This window comes from Crocodylus siamensis, chromosome 5 (assembly GCF_052110815.1).
Source record: "Crocodylus siamensis isolate JL-2025a chromosome 5, ASM5211081v1, whole genome shotgun sequence".
NCBI classification, from domain to species: Eukaryota; Metazoa; Chordata; order Crocodylia; family Crocodylidae; genus Crocodylus; species Crocodylus siamensis.
The window spans coordinates 86167499-86194677 of NC_143399.1; positions in this window are offsets into that span (position 1 = coordinate 86167499).

The window sequence follows — 27179 nt, forward strand, 5'->3', positions numbered from 1 at the left end:
GACCAGCCCTTCTACAATCTCGTTATGTTGTCAACAACAAAAAATAGCATAATTTGTTACTTGTTAGTTACTGTGTGTTAGAAAATAAAATGATAGCCAATACTTCAAAGGATATTTGAGCTTTTCCATTATGGGTAGTATTTGTTCTCCAGTCTACATCTGGGAAGTTAGTCTCCCATGAAGATGCAATTCCCGGTAGTATTTGTCTTTTACATAATGTAGATTTCTTTCTATATCCAAATCTCATATTAATAGTCCATAGCTGGATCCCAGAAGAACGTCATGTACTATTGTTTTATTTAAGTTATCCTTTCTTGACTTTTGTTTTTTTTTTTTTGGGGGGGTGGGGATTGGGGAGTATCATTTAATTAAGATAGAATGGTTCTCTACTCCTTACCTTCTTTTCAAGGTTTCCCCAAAACAACTGTTAGTGAAACACATAAATGCACTCTCTCATAACTCAATGAGAAGAGAGGAATGGTGTGTACTTTGATGTATTGTTGGATTGGAGATAGTTTTACTTAGACACGGCTGAAAAAGATTTTACTCTATCAAGCAGGCATACTAGTCATTTGGTTATAGGATTTATTGCGGAAAGTTCTTAAGAAATCAAGGTTCTTATAAACCAATTTGTCCTCAAGTCTACTAGCCATAAAATAGGCAGAGTGACTCTCCTTTTATTCCTGGAATTCCACAGCATCTGCTATCTTCCATAAACTGCTTCTGGTACAAAAGAGAGACAATAGGTTTTATAATTTGAACATTTTCACAGGTGATTTATAAAATGAGGATTATTTATTTAGAAGTCCTTTGTTTAGATTAAATTGTAAAACAAACAACAAGAAAGCTTCACCGATCCCTCAATAATACAATTCATAATGTACAGCGTTTCACTGCGTATTCATTTAGTCTGAATGCAACACTACTCTGCTTAGCTTAAATGTTAAACATGCACATAACTGCTAATTAAGGCATGGCTCCCGGTCCCACTGGGGTTTTAGGAGACTTGTATTGATTTCATTGGGAGGAGAACCATGCCCAAACTGTTGTTACATTTCCTAAAATAATCCTGACTCATGTTTTAGTACCATGTAATTCTTACTTTTTGCTTGTTTGCTGGAGGCAGCAGCTCTACACCTGAGAAATTATTTCAGTCAGAGAAGCAAACTCACTTTTACTGGTGGTAGACATCCTTTCTAAAAGAAATGGCCCTACATCTCTTTCTCCAGCATCTGTCAATGCAATCAATTAAACATCCTGTGACATTTATGACTACATTATGTGTAAGACTATCCTGTGATGCTTGTGACTTACAAGAGACAAAGGAAAAGAAGTCATACTACGAATCCGAACCATATTTTTCATGTACTTCTAGAATATTTTGTATCAGATTATTCACATATAAATTCCTTAGTGCTTATGTTCAGTCTCCCTGCATATGGTTTTACACAGGTTCTTTATGTTTTTCATGAGATTTTCAATTGGAAAATAAAATTTATGTTTTGCAAAACAAGTGTTGAGGTTTCAAAATGTGTTTTGTGCCTAACCTGGAAGGAAAAAATGAGAACAAGACTTTGCAAAATCTTTTGTGAAAAACCACAAGAGCTCCATCTTATGCAAATCAAGGACTTGGGCTTTTATATCCACATAAATGCCCTACATACCAGTTGGCTATTGTGGAGGGAACATCTCATTTTCTCTTTCATTGCAAGATTTTAAAAAGGGCCCTTGATGGCCAAAAGCATTAGCTGGGTCTGGCTTCAGTGAGAGACACATGGGTGAAAGCCCATTGTGCCCCCCATGAGCCCAGGACCCCAGCAGACCCTAACCCGATCACCAGAGTGGAGCAGTGAGGTAGGTGAGGCCCACAGTGGTGTTCATTAGGTAGTAGGGGCAGATGAGTGGTGCCAAGCAGTGTTATGCCCCCTCCCCCCACAGCTCCTACTTAGCCCGGCCCCCAGGGAGCCACATGACCGGAGGAACCGGTGCCCGAGTTTGCATAGGAGGGCATGCAAAAGGGCTGTTGGCAGGCACTCTCAGTCATGGGTTGCCCTCCAGCTGCCCCACACATGGCACAACATAGCCAGGACAACTGAACCCCACCCCCCGACATTGAGGAAAGTCCTCTAGTGCTAGACATCAGGTAATGGAGACGATGGACCAGCCCTTCCCCCTGTCCAGGGTGGGACCGGGAGACTCTGGGAATCCCCTGACTTCTTGGGAAGCTGGGAAGGTAGGGGATCCCCCATACAGGTAGCTGCTCAAGCCTGCCTGCTAAATTGCAGCAATGGCAGCAGCACCTGATGAGGACCATGTAGAAGCAATAGCACCTACCTGGTCTCCTACTTAGACAAACACCAAGGCAGCCATTCAACCATGGTCACCCTGCAATATGGTGATAGGTACACGCTGCACCCCTAAGCTTCCTGTACTGGATGGGCCACCCTCCCTGGTGCCTCAGAGGCCTCCACCCAGACAGAGCCTATGGTTTCAGCCTCCATGAAGACAGAGCTCTTGACTCCAGGCTGAAGGGACTGCCTGGCACATCTGCTGGATGCTGGGATCAGGAGCATGAGTGCTCCCACTTGTGGGATGTGCTCACTGCTGGAGACTCTGGAGGGCCAGGTGAGGGAGCTACAGGACAAGGTGGACGGGCTGCAGATTATCAGGGAACATGAGCCAGAGATGGATGCTTACTGCCAGGCCCTGCACCTGGAGAATGATGCCACAGAGACTGAGCTGAAGAGTGGACATGAACAAGTCACCCCAACTGACAGTAGGTGGAAATTGGTCACATCAGGACTGAAACCACAACATGCATCAGTTGTCCCACCAATAACCCTGCACAACAGCTAGGAAGCCCTCAGAATCTGGAATGGGCTTCCTAGGGAGGTGGTGCTCTCCCCTACCTTGGGGGCCTTCAAGAGGACACTGGACAAGCACCAGTGTCTGACCCCAGCACTCTTTCCTGCCCAGGGTAAAGGGTTGGACTCAATGACCTACTGGGGTCTCTTCTGACCCTAACTTCTATGAAGATCACACCATTCATGGATAATGCATCCATGCAGGATCAGCCAACCTGAGCAAGGAAACGGTGTTGGGTGATAGTCATGGGAGACTCCTTGCTGTAGGGCACAGAGGGAGCCATTTGTCATCCAGGCCCCTCTCCTTAAGAGGTCTACTGCCTTCCAGGAGCCAGGATAAGAGGTGTTATGGCAAGAATCCCTAAACTGGTCCATCCTACTGACCACTACCCTATGCTTCTTGTCTATGTGGGCACCAACAGTACACTGAGAGGTAACCCTAGGAAGATGAGAGACCACAAGGTGAAGCTCAAGGACCTAGGAGCACAAGCAGCTCAGGAGGATTGCCAGTTATTCCACTACATTGCATGGGTGCAGGCTGGCACGGCAGGGTGCTGGGTGCTGTGTGCAGTCTGGCAGCTCAGGACTGATCTGGCTGTCACCCGGGGCCAGTACCACTCAGCCCCAGTGGCACTGAGCTGCCAGATGGTGCATGGCATTGCACGGCCCCTTGCCAAGCTGGGCCGCATCCACACAATGTGGCAGAGATGGTGTGGGTGCCAGGTGGCTGGGGCTGTGGCTGAGGCCAGGGCTGGGGCCAGGGCCAAGACCTGCTGCCCTTCGCTGCCCCATGCCATGTTTGGGGTCTCTGTCATGAGGCTCCAAGAGCCCAGAGATTGCTGCTACTATTGCCGGTGATTGCAGCTGTCCAGGGGGCAGGGGAAAAGAGGAAATGAGGCCAGGCAGAATGAGCAGGGGGGCATCTGGGGGAATGAGTGGGGCCACCCATGGTCCCCTCACTCCTCTTTCAGCCTCCCCCAACTCCTACTTACCTGGCACAAAGCCCAGGTCCCTGTAGTCTGCATGCTGCTTACCCTGCACAGACAGGCAGTGTGTTTCAGCACCAGGGTAAGGGCCAGTCATAAAGATGCTCTAGCTGGCTACCAGAGCAGCTTCGTGGAGGACCCACACCCCTGGTTGCCTCAGAGCATGGTCCAAGACCATGCCCTGCCCTGCTTTTTTCACCCAGGTTTTATTTTGGTACATGGATGTCCAGTACCAATGTTGAGCCAAGGCTGCATATATGTAGTGAGAGGAATGTTTTTTTTCCCCACACGTCCTGTGGCATCTCAAGGGGATTTGAGACACTGCAAGAGGCATGTGCATGCTCATGTGGATGTGTCTTTAGACGGTAAATTCAGGCTAGACATAAGGAAAAACATTTTTTATGCAAGGGTCACTAGCATCTGGAACACACTTCCAGCAGAGGAGGTGCAGTGACCCTCCTTGGAGGTGTAACATTTGTGCTGTGGTTAGTAAATCAAATAGTTCAAGGGTGGCGGTCAGGACTAGTAAGAACTTTCTAATCTTTAAAATTAAAAATAAAAAAAAGTGAAAGGTGAGTGAAATTTGAAAAAAAAATAAGTACATAAATGAATTAGGTTCCTAAGACTAAGAACAGATGTTACATTTGTCCTGGTATGTTATTCCTTTGTCTGTCCTGGAGGAGAAAACTGGTATGCACATTGCCCTTCCAGTCAAGGTTATGTGAGCATCTGAATGCACTGCCGCTTTTCTGCTAATCGAGTCAATGATTTAGTTCTAGTACAACTATTCAGATGCACTTTGCAATGTCTTGCAACAAACAAACAGTTACTATTTCTCATCCTGTGAATCCTTTTAGGGTTTCTCCCAGGACACCAGGCATAGATGTCTGAATGACTTCACCCAGTCATGGGATAAAATGGTTTCTTTGGGGACAAGTGTGAGCAATATTTGTAGTCCAAGTCTTTTCATGAGGTCGGGGACTGACTGCATTAGGCTCTGTGCATATACATAGTAAAGATTTTGTTATGTAGCCATTTTGGGTGCTCAAGGAACATTTATCCCCTGGATTATCCACATATTAAAATGTGTAAACTATTTTTAAGCATCCTTTAGACATCTTAAAGTTATGACATCCATAGAAGGTTTCTCTGCGATCTGTGTTACCCTGCTCATGTTCTATGCACCTCCTCCACTTCCCACCCCCCCTCACCTTAGATAACCAGGCCAAGTTTCAGTCCTTCAGTATCCCAGGATTCAGTGTCCCCCTACCCTCCTGTACTGTGTGGACAAACTTTCCACTCCCTGTATTCTACTGCCCAGGAGCAGTTCTAGCACTAAAGCCAACTCCCTCTCCCATCCCCACAGGTATGACCTAGCCAGGCAGCTCACAGGAGAACATAGCAGTCTAGAAGGAAAGTATAGGGAAGGTGGAGGAGAGAACAAAGGAGCCAGATTGGAGTCTCCATGAGCTGGGCCTCCCCTCCTGGGGCAGGGCAGTGTACCCAATCTATTAAAACATGAGGCTCTTTAATTTATTTCCTCTTTTTTTCATTTTTTTTAAACTTAATTTTATCCTTTAGTGGTTCTTACGGCTGACTTCTCTCATTTCACCATCCAATCCCCAGCTGCCATTCACTACCCAGCCCCCACCATTAAACTCTCCCCCTTCCAGCCCCATACTTCTTCCTCTACAAACCAAGCTCTCCAACCTACCCACTCATACAGCATAGATAGAAGTGTGTTCTGGCTCACCAGTCATCTAGTGGCAACTCATAGCTGTTGTTCCTAGTCAGGCTCACTAGCCCTCTAATGGCAGGTCACAGCTGTGCAGGCATGGAAAGCAAGAGAAGCCTTTTAGCTTAAATGTGTGACTGTTCTGAACTTGAGCTAATGCTAACCAACATTTGAGAAGCTTTTAGTGTAATGTGTAACAAAGCCCTAAGAGATCTCTTCCTGAAGACTTTGTAGCCTTCACAAAAAGGATCGAAGAAAAGAAATTTTATCCCAAACTGTAGAAGGAACATACAGCACAGAGAAATCAAATAAGTTGTCACAGGGTCCAACAATAATTCTATGGCATGGCTTTTTCATATGGAAACTATACTTTGGAGAAGCCTTGGCACCACTAACTGGTGTGACATTTGCCTTCATTAAAACAAAGTGCTGTACTGTACACATGATGCTAACAAAAGGGGTAAGGGTTCACAGGATGTGTAAAACTTGGTGGTGTTGCTGCCAGCAGGAAAGCCAATCATAGAAATAAAATTCACACATGGGGGGGGGGGAGAGAAGAGAAGGGGAAAAAAGATTTTACTGAATTGTAACATTTTGAAATGATATGCAAGGGAGGTATTTCTGTGGCATCTAGTTGGATGCTTTTGGAAGTAAATCATTCTGGGGGGCAGGGAGACCTTGCTGTAGCACAGCAAAAGCTAAAAAAAAAAAAGTTATAATAAATCACTTCTGTTCAAAAACACAATATTTAAATAAACAGACCAGAAAAGTATATCCCAGGCACTGACACCTGAAGGATTTTTTTTTCTTTCAGGGCATGACAGCTTGTGGCTGCATTTGCTGCACATTTTCATCTAGTCATCTCCAGTGTACCCGAGTCAGACAAGAAATTGACAGAAATTAAACTTGCAAGGAGTCAAGATCCCCATTTATCCTCATTGCTAGAAACTATCATCTGCTCTTTGGCCAGAGGAAAAAAGATCTTCAGCCAGAAGTGGCAGAGCTCTAAACATTTAATGTAGAACTAGCAGATAGATGTGATCTGGTCCCAAAATGTGAGCAGCTTTGTGGTGTGATGATGCTCAAGATGAAAAATTATGATATTAACTAACTGTTTCAAAACAAACAGATACAGAAATAGAGCCAAGCCATATGCACAGAACTGTTTTGGTTGGATATGGAAGAGATGGTAAAAAAACCCTGAAGTTCCACATTTTTTCTCTCTAAACTTCAATAGAGAAAACCCCCCCAAATAAAACAGTTTAAGAGAGGTAAGAGGTACTTTCTAATTCATCAAGTAGATCTTTGAATTATTCTGGCTTCTCATCTGGCTTAGCGTGTATATACATGCACATGTGCAACCTTTTTTTTTTAATTTATTTTTTTAACACAAGTATCATCCCTGCTTTTTTCTTGGGTATTAATCTGTCTTGTATGCCCTTTCAGGTTAATTCTTTGATTACAGTACTTTTTGCTTCTCTGTCAGAAATTTTTATTTTTGGGACATATGACAGAGATCTGCAACTCCATTTTTAGGCAGAGATTTTTTGCTGGGCTTGTGTTCATATGTTCCAGTAATAACTGCCTTAAAAAAAAGGTAAGAAAAAAAAAGAAAGAAAAAAAAAAAAGCAGTTTGTTCTCCAATTCCTTTTCAAACACTTTGATTTAAATTTATCACAAATACCATGTTGTTTTATGTCTTTTTCTCTACACAATGATGCATGCATTGTCTTCAGCAGGTGAACATAAAGCTGACAAAGACTATTCAACTAGTGTACTTGGAACTTAAACTCTATTATAAAATGTATAGTGTCCAAACACTGGGTTAACTATTGGAAGTGACCTGTTCACTCAACATATTTCTATTGTTTACTCATGTTTTTCTTCTTTGTTTCCAGCTGATACAAATCCAAACACAAATGAATCCCTAACAGTAAGCCACTCAGACTGACAAGTAACAGTGTAATTCTCATCTATATATTACATTTTCTTCAAATGGAACTCTGCTTCTTCTGCTATTCAGTAAAATTTAATTCTGTACACCTGGGCTACAATGAACTTTAATACACACTATTACCTACTGCTATGCTCAGCTTCTAAAAATGAAATTGTAGAAATTCCTGTCTTCAGTTGTGCTACAATCTGGTAAAGATGCCTCTCTCTGGCATGAGTTTGAACTTGGTTCTGGATTTTTACTATGTTTTTGACCCAGTTGTAATTTGTTGTTCAAGAAGAGGAACTTAAAAAAGTGAAGCGGACAAAATGCTTGACCCATTGCTCCTTGTTGGGCTATTAGCTATGGACTCTATTGCCCAGTGGACCACCTATGCTTGGAACTTTTCTGATTAGAAGAAACTGGGGCCAAGATTGCCTCAGATAGCACTGGGGAGGTTGGGGCCAGCGCTTGGCTTGGCTCCAGTAGCCTTATCTAGGATCCTGGGGGCCTCCTGGGGCTCTAGCAGCAGCCACCATCTAGGTGTGCAGAGCCTGGCTTGTAACCAGAGTGTGGTTCTGGCCGGCCAGGCTCCAGTGGCAGGCATTGTATACTGCTTCCAGGTGCACAGTGCCACTTTCTCCATGTTTTGCAGGGGGGGGGGGGGGGCGGGGGGGGGTGAGTATTTAGATATTACAAATCTCAGTATCTAATCTTGCCACTGCTCTGCAAATATGCAGTGCAGCAAACTGATTCACATATGCCATGTTCATTTTGTAGTGTCTCAAAAGCCTTTAAAAAGGTACAAAGCACAAGTTCCCACTTCATGATTGATTTCAGTTGCAGTTAAGCATCAAAATACCCTTTTACAAATCTGGTCCTAGCTGCCTAAGCCTACAATTAGAAAACATTTAAGACTATCTGTAACAGTACTCCTGAGTGACTCCCAGTCTGAGAAAAGTCTAATGGTAGGTAGCAAACTCATTTAAGTTAGAAAGATTTAACCAACCCACTCACTTTGGGCAAATTTGTAGCTCATCTCAATCACTATCGGTGCTACTATCAGCAGTTGGGAGCCAATGCTGTTCTGAGTAACCAAGGTGACCAGCTTCATGGAGGTATGAACAAGCTATGGAAAAAGCTGAGTAAGGCTCCAAGTAATAATGCCTGGAGCCTTAGTAAAATATGTGAAAAGCTGAGCACAAGTCATACCATGGATGACTGGTATCTCCTGGCTCTGGGAGGGCACCAGCTGCTGATTACCAATGGAGGAAAAGGAGGTCCCCAGTGACTAACTGCTACAGCAGGTAGAAGTGCTAGTGAAAAACCAGAAGTTCCACCAGTGCTTCTTGGGGCAGGGTACTGGCTGGTCATCCCCACTCCTCAGCCCGTGAGGGCCAATTTATTTTTGGGGGGGGGGGCATACCCCCATGCCCTCCCTAAGCATTGCCTATAGGTCATACTCTCACAAATATGCATAAATTGGCTTAAGTAGTGCCTCTAATATTGAAATCAGTGAGATCTGGAAAATGGCTAATCCAATTAGAATGATTGTCTCCCTTTCTTATTAGAATCCTAAGAAGAATAAGAATTTAGTATGAAGGAAAGCAATCACTGTAAGGAGATAAGACATGAAATTAGGAAAGAATGATTACAGGAAGAACTGCCTTACAGTAACATACATTAACTTGTGGAAACGGTAGAAGCTTTTATTTATACCTGTTGCAACATAGCCATTCCAACTATTGTTAATCAGCCTATAGCAGTGGTTTTCTGCGTCAAGGCACTACTCAGACAATGCCAGCTTTTAGCTTTCTATAGTAAAAAACAACACACACACACACACACACACGTGAAAAGTAGAGCAATTCTTCTGTTGCAAAGAATACAGAAAGACTAAAACAGGTCAGAATTAGGGCTGTGCGAAATTTCACTGTCTGTTTTGACTCTTTTCAAGCTTGAAGCAGTGAAATCAAAACAAAAGGCTTGAAATGAAATGAGGGCAATAGAAATGCTTCAGAACATTTCAAGTTTCAAAATTGGGCTTGCCTGCAGGGAAATAGAAAGCAAAGAGAGGGAGGGGGAAAGGACTGCTCTCATATTGACTGTGTAGCTGGCCAGGGACTTTCCCAAGGTCCCTTCCAATCCCAATCCCAGTGCTCTGGGGGAAGGATGGAAAACAGCATAAAAGGCAGCATAAAAGTTTGAACTGGACTGCTTTCTGCCTTAGGGTCTGACAGTTACCGAGTTATCTTCCAGCAGCTCTGGAGAATTAGACAATAAAGGCTACTACTGTCATTGATTTGATTTCCTACTTGGTAGCCTAGAAAGTGGGATTCCACAATACCTTTTCCTTTCTTTCTAGATGCTCTTATTTTATTATTATATTCATTGATTCTTTTCAATTTCATAATTATAGTGGATATTATACTATAGAATTTATATACCACAGCAGATATAATATGCTGCAAGATATAATGTAATATAGAATTTATATAGGAAGGCACACATACATATTTACACATACACATTTTTATAAAAATAAGACACTATGAAACACCATGAAGTTGGTGGAAGAGGGGGTAGAGGGAGAGATGCAAGTGTCGTTCCTCCCCCCACCCTCAACTATGGTCTGTAAATTTTCTTTGAGGATCAGGCCTGAGAGATTGGAGACAGGTGGTGTTCTGTTGTCTTTGAACAATTTTCAGTGTGCACTCATTCTGGTACGCAGTTGTTGCTTGGTGTCTCCATGTAAATTTTCCATCAGGGCACCTGGTGAGCTTTGATGGAGAAATGTACTGCATTGTGAAGACCTCAGTACTGGAGATATTCTTGGCAGGTTTTATGCATTTTGTCATGCTTGGATCCATTCAATCTGTTTTGGGCTATAGGGTGTTGGCTTCTGGTGACTAGGTTAGCAAGGTTCACTGCTTGTCTGAATTTACAAACCACTTATGATAGATGAGCCTATGAAGTGCACTTCATCAACCTCCTAGGTACAGAAATTCATGTACTCAATATAGACAGTGGAATTCTGACACACTGCAGCCTGCTGGACATTCGACTCCCAGGTACTTCTTCACTTTTACTTGCATTGCTACATTCTGCTCTTCTCCCCACCTCACCCCAGCCTGTCCCTCACCCCTCAACACATCCATTTCCACTGACTGGCTTTCTTGCCTGCATTGCATGCTAGCCTCTGGCTTCTTTACTATTCCTTCCATCCAGGAACAGCACAGACACATCCCAAATGCAGATGCTTCCTCAGCCCGATGAAGGGTTTTGCACCCTGAAAGCTTGCTAAGATCCATTTGTATAACTATTGAGTTTGCCTGCTAAAAGATCCCAGATTAGATTGACCTAAGGACATGGCACTAGCACACAAGGTCCTTTAGGTACCCTTAGCACCTGACTGGAAGGATGCACAGCCCTGGGCACATCTAAGCCCCAGGGCTGGGGCTGGCAGAGACAGTTCTCTGGCAGCTGCTGGAGAAGCTCCTGCAGGAAAGGAAAGAAAGTCTGTGTCAAGTTTGCCTGCCTGAGATGCTGCTTTTGCTACTGTGCTGTTGCTCACTAAGATATTTTATTACCTGTTGTCTACACACATGCACATCACAAGTTTTGGTTGTCAGCAGCCCAAGGTGCAGTTTCCCAGAAACCCCAGCACCTATGTCCATGAAGCTTGGCAGGCTTTGTGGCCTCAGCAGGGGCTGCCATCCCTGCATGTTTCATCCAAATCAGGCAAGTAATGACAAAGTTATAGGCAATGTTGTGCTCCCCTATTATAGCCTATGGGTGAAATGTCGAAGCAGCAAAAAAAAGTTTTGATGAAATGGAACAGTGGTTTCAAAACAAAACTCAAAACAAAACACTGTCCTGTCAAAATGGAAGTCAAAACAGAATGGTGCTGTTTTGCACAGCCCTAATATTTAGATATTAAAAGGTGAGTAATCTATGAATTTCTTTTAATTAATTCTCAGAAAGTAAACGACTAAAACTAGGCTAGGCATTATGATGAGAAATAAGTTGTCCCTGACTCTATCCATCAGACAGATATTTTCAAGATTTTGAATAGTAGGTTATCTTTCTTTTACTGTTAGCTTTGTGCACTTTAGCATCAAGCCACAATAAGTAGGCTGTGGACCAGCTGAAGCGAAGACTGATATTACTAGGGGGGTGGGGAAGGGAGGTGGAGCAGTGCCACATACCACATGACCATACTCATCTGGACATGCCCTAAGATTATCCAGGGGTAAAAGAGTGGAAAAATAAACCAAGAGCAGTGCATGCTCAGGCAGCATGCTCTGCTAAAAAGGAGCCAGGCCATTTGAAACCCATGCTTTGTTTGGTAGTATCACCATATTTGCAGCTCCAGAAGACCCCAGGATTCCATGAAAAGCTGCTGGGGCCACCACAGTGCTGGCCCCAGTCTCCCCTATGCCACCCAGGACAACTTGCCACATGCCAAAGAGCACATAGCACAGGCATTCCCCAAGGACACTGGCAGTTGCAAGGTTTCATAATTGGTAAGGTCAGAAGGGGCCTGAGCAGATCATCAAGTCTGACCCCCTGCCACGGGCAGGAAAGAATGCTGGGGTCAAATGACCCCGGCTAGGTGATCTAGCCTCCTTTTGAAGACCCTCTCTCCCCCCCCCTCGAGGAGGAGCAAGCACCACTTCACTTGGAAGTTGGTTCCAGATCCTAGCCACCCTGACTGTGAAGTAGTGCCTCCTGATGTCTAGCCTAAATCCACTCTGTCAATTTACAGCCATTATTCCCAGATTATTCCCAGTAGTGCTCAGGGGAACAGGGATTCTCCCTTTACCTGCTGGTCCCCCTTGGCAAGTTTATAGACAGCCACCAGATCCCTTCTCAGTCTTCTCTTGTGGAGGCTGAGCAGGTTCAGGTCCTGTAGGGCCTGTCCAGCTGCCTACTGACCATGCAAGTGGCCCTACTTTGGAGGCTCTCAAAGTTGTCCACATCCCTCCTGAAGTGTGGTGCCCAGAACTGGACACAGTGCTCCAACTGCAGACTGACCAATGTTGCATAGAGGAGGAGGTTCACCTCCTTGGACCTGCTCATGATGCATCTGTGGATGCATGATAAAAGGTGCAGTTAGCCTTACAGACCACATCCTCACATTGGCAGCCCATGTTCATCTTAGAATCAATAGCGATGCCAAGATCCTTTTCTGCCTGTGCTGATGAGAAGGGAGGTCCCCAGGTGGTAGCTATGCTACTGGTTCTTTCTCCCTAGGTGCAGTACCTTGCATTTGTCAGTATTGAAAACCATTCTATTCTCATCTGCCCACCGCTGTAACCCATCCAGATCTAGCTGTAGCCGTCCCTCTCTTCTAGCGTGCCCACTTCTCCCCACATCTTAGTGTTCAAATTCACAGGTGACAAGGTGCTTTTCACCCCCTTGTCCAAGCCGCTGATAAAGATGTTGAACAGTGCAGGCCCGTGGACCGAGCCCTGGGGAAGCCCACTTCCCACATCCCTCCAGATCGAAAATGACCCATCCACCGCCACTCTAGGTGTGGCCCTCCAGCCAATTTGTGACCCATATGACTGTGTAGGCATCAACACCTCAGTCACTTAATTTTTTTTTTTTTTTAAATGAGAATGGGGCAAGAGACAGTGTCGAAGGCATTTATGAAGTCCAGAAAGACTACTTCCATTGTGACACCTGTGTCCAAGGATTTTGTGACCTGGTTGTAGAAGGCAACCAGGTTGGTTTGACAGGACCTGCCTCTAATGAACTCATGTTGATTGCCCCTAAGCATAGTGTCCCCTGCTAGTCCCTCACAGATGTGCTCCTGGATAAATTCTCTCAGAGAGCTTCCCCAGGACCAAGGTAAGACTAACGGGCCTATAGGACTCATCTGTTATCTTTGATCCAGGTCACTTGTCCCAGTTCTGTCTCTGCTTTAGCCTTCCTAACAGCCCACCTACAATCTCAAGCAATGGAGGTACAATCCTCTTTGGTGATGGCCCCTCCCTTGGGTGTATGCCTCTTTTTAGCTGAGACATTCCTGGATGCCTCTGGTGAGCCATGGGGGCTTTTGAGCACTCTTGCCCTCTTTGATCCGCATTGGGACTGTCACCCATTGGGCTTGAAGGATCGTTTCCTTAAGGAATGACCACTTATCTTGGACTCCCAACCGTCCTCCCCTCTGGGACCTCAGTGCCTCTGACTAATCTCCTCAACTCATTGGAAGAAAAGAAATCATACTTCCTGAAGTCTAGGGCTGCTGCCTTGCTGCAGGTCTTTGACACCCTATCCTGGACAGTGAATTCCAGTAGAGGGATGATCATCATCACCCAGGTGGCCAAGGACCCGCAGTCCCCTCATCAGGTCATCACCTGTGGCCAGGACAGGTGCTCCACTCCTAATTGTTCCCAGGGAACCAAGCATCCATGCATGTCTGGACAAGTTCTCAGTGAATCACATTTGGTGTCTACACACCTAGAAGTGCTATTATTGTATAGCACCCTTAAGGATCTCATGGCTGTCTGGAATCCCAAATCCTAGCTGAGAATCAGCTGGCTATGGGAACCAATCCTGTGCCTGCAGAAAAATGGATTTACTATCCAATAAGCCTTTTCATGATTTTTAAGGGTTAGAAGGAACCTTAAAAGATCAAGTCTGACCCTCTGCCCTGGGCAGGAAAAAGTACACTGGGGTCTGATGACCCCTGCCAGGTATTTGTCCAGTTTCCTCTTAAAGATCTCCAAGGTAGGGGAGAGCATGACCTCCCTTGGAAGCCCATTGCAGACTCTGGTAACCCTTACTGTAAAGTAGTTCTTCTTAATGTCTAAGCCAAATCTGCTCTCAGTTTGTGGCTGTTTTTCCTAGGTACTGTTTACCAAGGTGCCCCTTGGAGTATCTCCTATGCCTTGTCCCCTCTCCTCCCCCCTTCCACCTTTCCTGCAGGCCCGTAATCATATGAGTGGGCCTCCTCTGGATCCTCTCAAGATTATCCACATCCCTCTTGAAGTGAAGTGCCCAGAACTGGATGTAGTACTTCAGCTGCAGCCTTACCAATGCCACATACAGGGATAGTATCACCTCCCTAGACATGTTCATGATGCACTATAGAGTGTGGTTAGCTCTACTGATCACTTTGTCACATTGTCGATTCATGTTCATCTAAGTCAGCTATGACTCTGACTTCGATGATTATGGAATGGACCCTACATATTAAAGAAGAAATTTAAATATTATGTTATACAAAATTGGACTAGTCACTAAACTAGAGAAAAAAAAATCCAAATCTGTTTTCAGTGTGATCATTAGACTAATGCACTTATTTTCACTGTAGACTATATGCCTTGATTTACCATGTAATAAGCTCAGATACCCTCTAGCTGATTTACAAACCTTAGAGTGATTGTATTTTAAGTAACAAATTAAAAATGGAAAAGAAGCAGCTCTCTTTTCTGGCAAGTTTTCATTTTTGCAATTTAGAACATAGTTCACACAGTTTCTCTAAGCACACTGAGCTCCCTATGGGCACTGTACTATGATTAAGTGACAGAACAGTATTGCCAGTTCATAGCCAGCAGATGGTTGCTGATGATAATTTCTAATGTCACTATCCTAAAGTCTAAAAGGGACTCATACACTGCAAGTATCTTGGTATTACATCTGAACCTACAGTTTCCACAGATTGGGCTTTGTATCACTTATGTTTTTATTATAAACATCCACTAGTTTTCTTGTTAGACTCACTGAAACTCAAGTTTTGTCATTTAAATCTCTAAAGCACACTCTGTCTATGATCTAGGATTGTGTAGATGTTACATAACATTATTTACAGAGATTCCCATGGGAAATACTTCCCAGGTGCCCACAATCAGTCAAGCTGGTATGTATGGGGAAGAGTGATCATTTTTGGAGGAAATTATTATTTTTAAACAGTTTCTGGGCTATGCTAATAAGTCAGAAACAAGTTTATTTTATTGAAAAGAATTAGTTCTTGCCCATAACTATTAGTATAATGGTAAACTGGATTAACTACAAAGTGTCCTATCATATGACTTCCTGCAACTATAAATCCAGTACCTAATTTTTACTTTGAATTTAATGGTAATTGCATTTGAAAGGCATGAGTATAATTGAAATGTAGTTATAAAAAGAGGCACAGAACTTCCAAATTTGGATGTCAAAGTTAAGCACTGAAACCATATTAAAATCTAGAAGGTGCTAGTCTAATGCTGATTCAGCTTCTGAACTGTAAATACAGTTTCATAACTTTAGACACTGAAGCTTGAAGTTCCACTGATTGTTTACAGGTAAGATCATTCTTTTTGTTTGTAGTTTAGTTGTGCCTAGAAGCCCCCAAGGAAGAAACCCTGAGGATCTCAGTGTTAAACAAGCCATACAAAGGATTATCCAGAGAGCCAGCACTTGGAAATGAAGTCACTTGCACAGTGTGGGCAGTGTTAGAGCTAGACATGAAACATCTCTTCACTAAGACAATACTGCATCTCTACAATAGAAGAACATGGGACAGCTTTCCCAGAGGCAGACTAAGATTTACTGGAGCCCTGGGTTACAGCAGGGGCAGGGGCTGGGGCAGTGCTGTGGAGGGAAGCTATAGCCACCCCCCTCACAGCCAAACCTCCCAGCACCACCAACCTGCCCCACTCAACCAAGCCTTCAAAAGCACAGCACTTCTTGTACAGGTGGCAGCAGCCTCTTCCCAGTGTGGGAGGAACTGGGCTGCACAGGCAGCAGTAGTAGGGGCTTTGGGAAGGGTGGCTAAGCCCCAGCCCAGCCTCCCTTCCCACCCCCACTCCCACCCCCACCAGAAAGATGCTGGTGCCACCCCTGCCCACAGGGAATGCTGGGTGGACCTGGATGGGCTGAGGGTGGGGTGGTATACATCTGCCTCTCCTCCCTGCTCCACCTTCCCCCCCCCAGCCCAAATAGAGCCAAGTGGGGTAAGGGCAGATGCAGGCTGCTTGTTGTGGGCTTGGGGCTCTGTTTTAATGCCTTTGCCCTGGGGGCCCTGTACTGGATGCACTCCCCTGCCTGCCCAGCAGCTGAAGTCACAACTCTCCATCTTCATGATGGCCAGATGGGCAGGCAGGGAGTGTGCATCTGGTGCAGGGCCTCCAGGGCAAAAGGCAGAGCGGAGAGCCCTGAGCCTACAATAAGCAGCCTGCACCTACTCTGAGCACAAATATGGGGGGCCCATGCCCCCCATGTTTCCCCTTGGGGTTCATGCAGTGGTGGAGACCTTCCTCCCCACCCCCCACCAGATCCCTGGATGATCCTACTCCTTGTCCTGGCCCTGGGTTCCATGCACAACCCTCACTGAGCAGCATCCCCAAGCCCCATTCACTCCCTCACCAAGGGGGCTTCTATCTGTCCTCCATGCCCCTTTTCCCCCTCCCCATATACTTATCAGCATGGAGCTGCTCTCTATGCTGCCTGTGTTCCAGGCCATGTACATGTATGCAGTTGCACACAGATATGTAGTGTCCCCTGCATCTCACTCCCAGAAGCCTCAAGCAACCCCTTCCACGTTACAATGTGGTCCACCTACAAGGGGAAACATGCTGTTTCCTGTGGGAGCCCAAGCACCCAGGGGGCCCTTACTGGCAGCAGCCCCTGGACATTAATATATCTGTGCTTGCCCAGTAAAGAAAAAGTCTATGAAATTACCCAGCCATCATATCTTCACCAACATACCACCTGCTCCCTTCTCTGACACACATCTAACTGGGTCTAGTTCATAGTCACATATTTCCCCACTGTCCAATCCATAACTTGGAGTAACCTTCATCAGCCTACCTCTAGGACTTAGTTTATTCCTGGACACTCTCAGCCTCCCCACTACTGGAAGGGGAAAAAAGTACCAACGGACACCTCATTCTACAAAAAATACAAGTCTCCCTTTTTCTATGGAGAAAACATCCACAAGTAACTAAGAACATGTTTTCACTGGTGGGAGTTGGCCCTATTAGTTTGCATCTTCACCTGAGGCTGGCCACAAGTTACAATGAACTAAAACCTTCTTACATATTCCCAATATTAAAGTTAAAAATCTTGTTTAACCAAAGTGGCCTCCAGGATGTTGCAAGGCGGCAAACATATTCATCAGCCAATTGCCCCCATGGGAAGAGTTCTTTTGGGACCAAAACTACCGGGAGAGGTGGGATGAGGCAATCAACAGGGACAGAGAGTCTTGACAGTTCAAGAAAGGTTTAAAAGTGAATGAAGAAAAGTACATAGGGGGGACAATTCCTCTTGATTCTTTTTTCAGCTGCTCCATGGGAGGCAGAAGCCTCAAGGAGGAATGGTCAAGGCATACATTCTCCTTCTTGCCCCCACCCTATTTGGTATCCCTGTATTCTGCTGCTGGTTTTCCCCTTTCCCTGCCCTCTGCCAAGAAGTCACAGGAAACATTTAATAGATTTTTAGGGGCTGGAAAGGACCTTTCAGATCAGGTCCATCTCCCCCACTCTAGGCAGGAAGACAACTGGGGTTAGCGGACCCCAGCAAGGTGACTGTCTAGTTTCCTCTTGAAAACCTCCAGGGTAGACAACTGCACCACCTGTACAGGGAGCTTGTTCCACAGTCTGGACACCCCGACTGTAAAGGAGTTTTTCCTGGTATTAAGGCTGAAGTGGCTTTCCAGGAGTTTGTTTGCTAGAGTAATGGCGTCAGTATCTGAAAAGTCTTCTCTTTTTGGTTCATCCATATTTGATCATGGTGGTCATTTAAAATTATCACCATGAGACTTCAACTTGGTTCTCAAAATTCTTTCATAACAACGAATTCTTATGAATGGCTGTTATCTGAACAAGATTTTTAACCAACACATTCTGATATTTCAACATATGCTTTTGTCTGAGATGGGACACAAAATTTAACTAGCTACCTTTTTCTCACAATACATAAAAGTTACAAAGAGAAGACATAAGTTACAAGATTTACTTTGATTGTTTAGATCCAAATGAAACATTGTAGTATCTCTTAAAAAAACTAGTTGCACTTTATACCACTGTAATTGGGTTCATCTCCAGGGGTTGCCATGATACCCCTGGAACCCCCACAACCCTTCAGTTTCACTCTTTGGGCAATCACCCCTTTACTAACTTGCCACACCTTGATGAAACAGGGAGGCTGCCCCAGGGCTCTCCCAGTCAGATCTCTCATGAACACAGGTATCTGTGCTCATTGCCCCAAGGCTCCAACCATCCCTTATAACATGTCCATACTTCACAGATGTTACTCATTCTTGCTGGCATGTGCACTGACCCATGGGTTGCTAGCCCCAGTCTTCTGACCACTAGTATCTCTGGCCCTGCTGGCACTCACCCCTCAGTTACATACCTCTGGGATCTCTGGTCCATCCTCGGTCTCTGAACCTAATCCTGCTGCTCTCGAGACACAGGGCCCCTGGCCCCAACTTAACCCTTCTCTGGGCTAGGGTTCCCTGCCCCTGTTGGTATGTAGCTGGGGCTCCTCTTTGACCTTTGGCCCCTTCTGGGCCCTAGCCCCGCTCCTAAGCCAGTTGACACCTCTGGGCTCCCAGGCCCTGTGTGCCTCTCCTAGCCTACATGTCTCTCATGCTCACTCCTTGCAGGTTATAGGTCTCAACACTCCTTGCTCTCATGACCCTTCAGCTGTGGCCTGCTCTTGGACCTTGGTTCCTCATCTTTTAATCTCTGGCCCCATTCAGGGGCCATCTGAGACCACCTTATCTGCCCTGGTCTCAGCCCCAGACCACCAGTCTGCTTACTCCAACTTTCGTGCTTGCCAGGAGCCTGGCTGTTCAGGAGTTCTTCACATATCAGCTACCAGGTTCAGACTAGTGCCCATGCTCAGCCTTTTCTGGACTTATAACTTGTAAGCCTAGCTCCCTTTTGAGTTGTGATACCCCATTGCCTGCTGCAGATTGCTCCATCTTCAACCTGCCTTCTCTTAAAGTAACAGGATCACCAAGCCTTCTGCTAGAGTCGCATATAATGCAGTTGTGTACACAAGCAGGAGTGGAAACAAAGCAGAAGTGCCTATCAGTTGCATATTCTTCAGTAACCGATTACAAGACAAAAAGAAGCCACTTATGACTGCATAGGGTTGGTGGTCACCTACTACCCCATACTGGAACCAATATTCAAAGATCAGACCTTGAGATAAATATCCCCAGGCCTTCTGCCCTGCCGGCTTTCAAAAACCCCTCTAATGCTCAATTCATCAGAAGGAAGACCTCCACTTCAAACAGGACGCTACTTTTCCTTAAGGATAGATGAACCCATCAATATACTTCTACTACTACAAAAAAAGTAAAACAAAACAAAACCAAACAAAAAACCTTACCAACACCCACCAATGAACCCATCAAAATCCACAAGTTGTACACATCCCTTCCACAAATACAATTCATCTGATCCAATGTACCAAAATTCCCTCATAGTAATTACTTGGGTGAAATGGAACAAACTCACAGAAAAAAAAAAAGATATATGAAGGATAAAAACCACTCAAGTGGCAGTAAGGGCACATTTTCCACAGAACTACTCCTTTTATGAACTTACCATCTTTGTGCTCAAAGGGAAATCTACCAAAAAAACTTCTAAAAGTGAGTTTGGGAACCAAAATCCATAAGCTGGTTGGACACCAAGAACCAAGGAGTGAACACTGATTATGACCTAAAGTTAGACTATATTCTGACTTCTAACATTCTTTGTGCACACTATAGATGATCATTAACCTCCTCCCTTTTAATAGGGTTTGACCTCCCAGTAGAAAAAGCTTCCCATCCCAACTTTTGCTGAATTTTGTCTAATACCCCTGGGAATGTTTCACCTTCTCCAATTTTACAGGCTATACCCACTTATCAGTTATTGCTGTGCATGCTTCCCTCCTCAGACTTGATGAAAGGTGCCTTGCATTTGAAAGCTTGTCTAACTTTGTCCCAACCCTGCAATAGTTCCAACAAGAAATATCAGCCACCCAAAACCCTTTCCTTGTGTGTATATAAAAAGTTATACATATATAAAAAGTCAGAAACCAGTAGATGGTGCTCACTGTGCAATATAATTCGTGGGGTTTCTAAGACTAACAAAACTTGCTATGTAATGAAAATCACTGTCTCTCTAACTCTTTACAGAAACTCTTAACAGATGCAAGTGTACTGTCTGATTTAGTATATAGTACTACTTGGTATTCATGTCTAGACTTAGATTGGAGAGGGAGCCCTGTGGAGAGTAGATGGTGGAGAAAGACCAGGCAATGCTGTAATGGGGTGGTAGCAAAGAGATAATATTGATACATGGAAGGATAGAGAGACATAGGTGAGAGCTTGCAAGATTCAAAAATGGGAAACAGACACCAAAAGGGGGACAGAAAAGAAAGAGTGGGGTGAGAAAAACTGATAGGAATGAAATGGCAGATCAAAAAAGAAAGAAGTATGGTTCAGCTAGTAAATATATGGGTACTGGAGAGTAGAGTAAAGCAGATTCAAGAGAGGGAAAGGAACCTGAAGGAAGTATGAGAGACTAGGGTTTTGGAGAGAGGGATCCAAGAAAGCTATAAAAGCAGAGAGGTTAGAGATCCGAGGACGAAGATGGAATGGAAAGTAATATCTGGGATGAAAGAAAAAAAAGAAAAAAGGGATACAAAAAAAAGTATTTAAAAAAAATGCACGTGATCCTTTGTAGTCAATCTTGTGTTCCTACCCGCCATTTTCTGTAGAACACTTATGTCATTAAAAAATTGCATTCATATATCTAAAGGTTCTTACAATCAGCATATCGACTTGCATGCATGTATAAGCCAGGCACCACCTCTGGTTAATAGACGATACTTCTGAATCACAGGTACTAACACACCATTATTTTTGTAAAAAACAGCAATAGACAAGCCATATGTTTCTACAAAGAGTAAGTAAAATAATCAGCCTGCACAGCAGCTTGGAGAGGTGTCCTTTGCTTGCGTTTCCCTAACTGCTAGCATAACTAATAGGCAACTGTTCCTGTAGCATATCATTCCCTCCCAATTTCCTCTTTGACACCTAGTTCACCCCCTATGCTACCCTTCTCAGTGTGTCAGGACTAAATGAAACTAAGTGCTCTGCTTCAATTCCAGCTCCAGTCCCTAAGTGAATGCTTTTACCAACACACTGCTTCTAAAGGTACATCTACCTGGCATAACTAAGTACCATGACTGATCTCTACAGGAATATGGCCCCATTAGCATACTGAAGAGAAGCAGTATATATTACCTTGGTTGGACTGCTGTATTAAGGTAACTTCATTGCTTCAGGTGCCCATGCTAACTCCTTCAGAGCCAGCTAGGATATATCTACACCATGCTGCAATGTGCGGTGAAGTTAAGTCACAACATCGCCTTCGTGCCTTTTGTTATACTATTGTTCCCATTCAACCTTTCACTACCCTATCATTTTGCACTGCAATGAGTACAAATTTACCACATGCCTGGCAGTAGTGGCAACTACTCCATTGGTGCTAAGCTGTAGCCTTTGACTTTGTATTTAAACTTAAGGCCAGACCATGCTACTCCAATTCACATTCAAGCAGCACCACTACAGCTGTAAACACTATTGAGTAGACTGTGGGTATGCATTCTTATCTCAGTTCACTCAGCTCTGTCATTGCACCATGGAAGAGACTGACAAGTACAGGCACCCTTAAACATAGTTTTTGCCACCAGCAGTCCTTGCCAACTTCCTTATCTGGTGCATCTTCAGATCTAGTGTACACAGTCATTCAACATGGAGGATTTAATTATGGCCACTCTCCCAAAATACTTCTGTTATATTTCTCTTATACAGGAAGGAAAATATTTGCTGCTAGTATTCTCAAATTTTAAAATGACTTTTGACCAAAATGCTCTTACTGAGCAAAAAAAAAAAAAAGTTTGCTTCCATCCTTCCTCCTATTCACCAGCAGTGTTCCTTCCCTTGAACATCAGAGCTATCACAGGCTTCTGCCTAGTATTAGATGTAGGTTAGTACCTTGACATGGAGAAGCTATGCTTTGGTGGAATGGGAAGAAGGGGCAAAGACAGATTTTCAGCTGTGGGGGGTCATTCTTCTCTTTTGCAAAAGGAAAATGAGGAGATGGTAGATGTGACCATAGAGAGAGAGCACAAAAAGACTTGAGTATGATGTCTCAACACATACCGATTCAAGGTCATGATGTGAAGATGTATAAAACCAAGGCTTTCAAAACAAAAATAAAAAGTAAACAAGAGACAAAGCACAACAACAACAAAAATCCAAAAAGTCTTTCAAACTTTTAAAACCTTTGAGTCACAATTAATGAAGCTATTCACATAAATCATATCTATTAAGTTTTTTTTTTAATAAAAAAAGTAAGTGCGCTTTAATCTGTATTCACATCTATAGCTACAAGCAGGTGATGCAGTTGTTCCAGGATAAACCATTTTATTCTTAGACAAAGTGTACACTTTTAATATGTCAATATCCATTTTCCTAAAAAATGTTTACAGGATATGAAGAACCAACAGTTTATCCAGGGACATCACAATATGCATCTGAAGGGTGTCCCAGGATTGCATCATTATATTAAATGTTAGGAGAAGGGAAGTTCATTCAGCTACGCACTGTAAAGCCAGGATTAGAAGGGTGATGTGTGTGAATACCTATCATGGCATAATTCTAATCCAGGACAAACATAAGCACAACTTGTCCAGGGACAAATGCAATGTCTGTTCCTAACCTATAGGAAACAAATACCATGTCAAATAGGGAATAAAAATAGGACCACTACAAAAAACACCAATAAGCAAGCCATATGGTTCACTTCTCAGTAGAAATGTTAATATAGAATAATTTAAGATTCTCTCTTTAATTCTTAAAGAGATCTTCCCAGAACTACCCATCCTAGCCTTCAAACAAGCACCAAAACCTCACTAGCCTCATAACCAGAAGCAAACTTCCAAAGGCCCAGACCATACCAAACAGATCCAGACCATGCCATGACAAGAAACACAAAAACCTGCCAACACATCTCCACTACTCCCACAACGGAGCCATAAGCGTTCCTGGATCTTACAGCTGCACCTCCAGAAATGTAATACATTGCACCAAATGCCCTGATGGAAAATATGCAAGAGACACCAAACAACAACTATGCACCAGAATTAATGCACACCAGAAATCTATCAGAGACAAGAATTCCCAATTACCTGTGGAGGCACATTGCTCACAAGAAAACCACTCTCTCCAATTTCTCAGTTCTAATCCTCAAAGGGAATTTACAGAAAACTTCTCAGAGACAAGCCTATAAACTTCACTTCATCACCCTTCTGGATACAAAAAAAAAAAAAAAAAAAAAACTCATGGACCAAATATAGACACTGGTTTTACGACACATTATAATCTGCCTAACATCTTACTCCTCAGGTACCTCTCCACTATTTAACTGCTACATTAATCCCTCTTATCTCTCTCTAGCCCCCCCCGTGTCTCACCCACCGACTCCTCAGTTTATACCTTCACTGACTGCCTGTCTTGCATGCATACCAGCCCAGACTCTGGCTTCTTTACTATTCATTCCATCCAGGAAGAGCACACGCCAACTGCAGAGGCTTCCTCAGCCTGACAACAGATTTTTAAACCCGAAAGCTTGCTAAAAAAAAAATTCTCTCTTCCAGCTTTAAAGGTATGATATATTTGATATCTAATATGCAAAATATTAGATTCACCCAAAGAACCTTGTTTCCCCGTATCCTTAGATTGTATCCGTTTCGGTCTACACACCTGTAAGCTAGAATAACTGGATTTTTAAATAAATGGTCAAAGTAGTCTACTGATAAAGTCATTCACCTTTTCTTAATTTTAGATGTTTAACATTTTTAAAGCCAATGTTATTAAAAAAACCAAACAAACAGTTGCATTAATAAAATTAATGATGTAAAGACACTGGGCACATCTACATGAGACAATAAATGTGCAGTAGACTAATCCTACTATGCATTCACGTGGCAGGAAAAAACCATGCTAATACATAGTAGAATTACTCTACTGATCAGCAGCCTCATAAGAAAAAAAAAAAAAAAAGAAGAGTGTGCATTCATGCTACTATACAGTAGGACCAGTTACAGTGCGTGAAGTTATTACAGGTACTAGACAATATGCTGTAATTATGGTGCATTAATGAATGTGTAGACACTGCCACTAATATAATTCAGTCACTTTGAGCTTAATAGAGGTGTCCAAATTCCACAAAATGCAGAAGTCAAAACAGAATTCTCCACCATGGAAATGCTGTACAATTATGTGATAACAAAATTTAATGGAATACAGAAATGCAGGATAACACAGCTTCTAATCTGGACAGAACTGTATCTTTACATGATCCTCACTAGTAACCCCTGTATTGAGCATTCTCCATATAGTATAAATTATTATTTATTGAAATTGGCTGTAATGACCTTACAAGTATGAAGTCTTAGAAAGGTTACACACACACACACACTTTGTTTATACCGTACAAAGCGAGTTAGAACTGAGTTGCCTATACATCTTTTACACTATTTACTGTCTGTCCAATTAGGACTTTGCAGCCTGAATACTCATCTTAGAAAACTGTAAGTCAGGGGTGGGCAAACTACAGCCTGCAGGGCAGATTCAGCCCACCAGTCATTCTATCCAACCTGTGGATATATTAATTAATATATATATTAATTTTCTAAATTTATCTGCCTCTGGCTGCCTGTCAGAGACAACAGAATCCAGGGGCAGTAGGACTCAGGGGGGAGCTGATGGCAACATTAAGCTTCTGCAGAAGCAAGTCTGGCCTGGCCCTCCTCCAGACTCTCCCCACCCTGCAAGTGGAAGCCTCTGCCTAACAGGGGTTTCTGGAGGCTTTTGCCCTGGGACTGCTCCTGTCTCCCCGCACCAAGGGAAATACAGATAAGTGGGGGGTGGGGAGAAACAGAGGCAGGGGAGGACCGCGGGCGATCACCCAAGTCCTCATGGCCAGCCAGGCCAGCTCCTGCAATCCTGGTGCTGCAGTAAGGAACCACATAGTTCTGGAGCACTACAGGTAGAGGGGAGTGGGGAAAATGGCAGTGGCATGTTAGAAATATTATTAAAAATGCATTATGAATAGTGTTGTTAGAACAGCACAGCTGGCAGCTCTCCCTGGTGGGAGGAGGGGGTAGAGGAGAAACTACCAAGGGCTCTTTGTATTAAGGTATCACTCTCTTTGTTTTGTAAATTTACTATCTCTTTGTTACACTAAATCACACTCCTTTTCATGCTTTCTTCACTTCTCAGGCAAATAAGACTAATTGCAATTTTTAATGATCCTGTCCTTGAGAAAGAGAGGATTTGAACTTTTGGTAACCTAAAAAGCTTTCTAAGCATGCATAATCAGCTAATGCATATAAGCTATCCGCCCCACATACTTAAGTAGTTAATTATAATACACATGCGACGGATGACGTGACATCATTTCATATATGTTTGTATGAACCGGAAATGAGTTGTAAGAGTTCCTGCTTTTGCACACGTGCCCAGGAGAGAGGGGATAAAGCCCGCTGAGAAGTTTTCCCCGTGGGCAGAGTGTGGTCTTTTGTCTTTGCTCTGACCCTATTTGCAAATATACCTTTTGTGTTCCTAAGAATGTGTGCCTGAAAAATTATTATTCGCGAGCCTCCAAAGAAACGAACCGCGATTTTTATATCAGGCAGGTGGGAGAAGGGGCAGCAAGTGGGTACACAGAGTTCAGTGACAGTTGGAAAGGAGCACGGAGTCTGCACTGGTGCTTCGGAGCCAGTGCTGGCAGGGCCCAGAGTGAGGCAGCAGAAGTGCAGGGCCAGGCTGCCAGGGGCTCTATGGAGCCAGGCTGAGCTGCTCAAGCAGGGAGAGAAGGGAGCCAGTCTGGATCCATTGAGTCTGTGTCATGTTCCTGCCATCTTGGTCAGGGCCCTGCTGGTGCTGGCCCCAGTGCACTGGCTTGGGCCCCATGGTCTCACCTGGCTGTCATTGTGCTCCAAGCACCAGCTCACTGCCCCTTCCTTCCCTACCTGCTGCAGCCATTTCCCCGCTCCACCCCCACTACCCCTACCGGACACTCAGCACCATGTAGTTCCCAGCTGCAGCACTGGGACTGCAGGAGCAGCTAGGACATGGTGCCAGAGTGGCAGGGGCCAGGGAAGGAGGAGGAGGAGGAGGAGGAGAAGGCAAGTGTGGCAGATGGGGGGTAAGTGGCAGTGAATAGAAGCATGGGGCTGGCACCGGTGCTCGAGGGCCAGGAATGGCAGAAGCACAAAGGCCAGGCTTATAGGAGCACTGGCAGGGGCTGTGCCTGTCATGTGAGGAGACAGGCTGTGGGCAAGTGCTTCCCTTCCACAAACCACAACCCTCCCTAGCCACTGTACCTCCCCCAAAACCAACACCTATCCACCCCTCCCCCACAAATCCCCCACACTCCACAAACCTATGCCCTCCCACCCTAATACACAAAAAAGTAAAACTTCATTTTAAGCTATTATACCATCACCTCCATGTACATACTACACAAACATGTGAATCAGGACTTTTTTTTTTTTTTTTAAATGAATGAATGTTGTAGTACATGTTTGATTTTTAGACTATAAATTTGGTATTTTTCTTGTTCAGAGATAACAAAATCCCTTGCTGAAAGGAG